The sequence below is a fragment of the Formica exsecta genome, unplaced genomic scaffold (genome assembly GCF_003651465.1).
Source record: "Formica exsecta isolate Colony F162 unplaced genomic scaffold, ASM365146v1 scaffold37, whole genome shotgun sequence".
Taxonomy (NCBI): domain Eukaryota; kingdom Metazoa; phylum Arthropoda; class Insecta; order Hymenoptera; family Formicidae; genus Formica; species Formica exsecta.
The window spans coordinates 785,900-787,051 of record NW_021850941.1 but is presented as its reverse complement, the minus strand read 5'-3'; positions in this window follow the sequence as shown (position 1 = coordinate 787,051).

Here is a 1,152-nt window from a genome sequence, read left to right as displayed (position 1 = left end):
ACTTCCGCTCGCGATTACGATAGTCCCTCTTGCATGTTACATCACAAATTTGCAAAAAGTTGGTTACAATCCTTGTCGTCTCTCAAGGTAATTCTACGCCTGATTAATTATATATTCAATTCGCGCGATTATAACCGCTGGAATTTTCGAAAGATTGCCGATATGTCATGCAACACCCGACAGTCACAACTTTGACATTTCCTCGATAAGCGTAAATAAACGTAGCGGATGATAAAAAACAAATACATAAAAAATTTTCGCTACCACACATATACATGCGCTGTTCCAAATCAATCATTATTCAATCTTGTCATTTTATACATTCACTCATTCGCTTCTGCATTTCTCAATCATTTTTTTAGCTTAAAAAAAAAAGAAAGAAACTGAAAGTATATATATATATATATATTTATTCTATGATGCATTTGTAGCCCGATACATTTTAAGTATGAGAAAATCGTATACATTTTAGAAAACCGCGATGGAAGGATGCGCTGTTTTTCCCCGCATTTTTAAGTTATAATCCATATATATATAAACATTGATATAAGAGTCATACATTTTTATTATACATATAACGAATGTCTTGGCGTAAATGATACATTCGTGTAAAAAGTTAGTAATATGACTAAAGACAAGGTATTCTTCATATATGTGCTATATATACTGCACTGTTTTATTGTAATAAAACCTATCGCGTCCGCAAAAAAAAAGAAAAAAGATTTTGGTACATTTTTGAACCAATCGTACTAAAAATAACATCTGCTTTGTAAATATCGGATAGTTGCAGAAATCGAATAAATAATTTGCCTCTAAAATGTCGATTTTTAATGTATTGGCAACAACAAACCGTAAACGATTCAGTTCGATTTATCGACAAGATGCTTCGTATGCATTTTTCGTGAATGCACGCGTATACGCCCTTTTTTAAGTAAGTAGAACGCGTGAAGATCTTGTTCAATGTGCTGTACTGCGTATCTATCTACCTGTAGTAAAGAGATAAATGTACGTTATCAGACTAGAGCCGATGATATCAGTATACCGTTATCGCGTGTGACTTGAATCTGAGTTCAGTTTCGTCGTGCGTACTAAAGTAATTAGTTCGTATCGTTTGATCGCTTCACGAAAATGCGACCTCGAGCGTCATGGTGG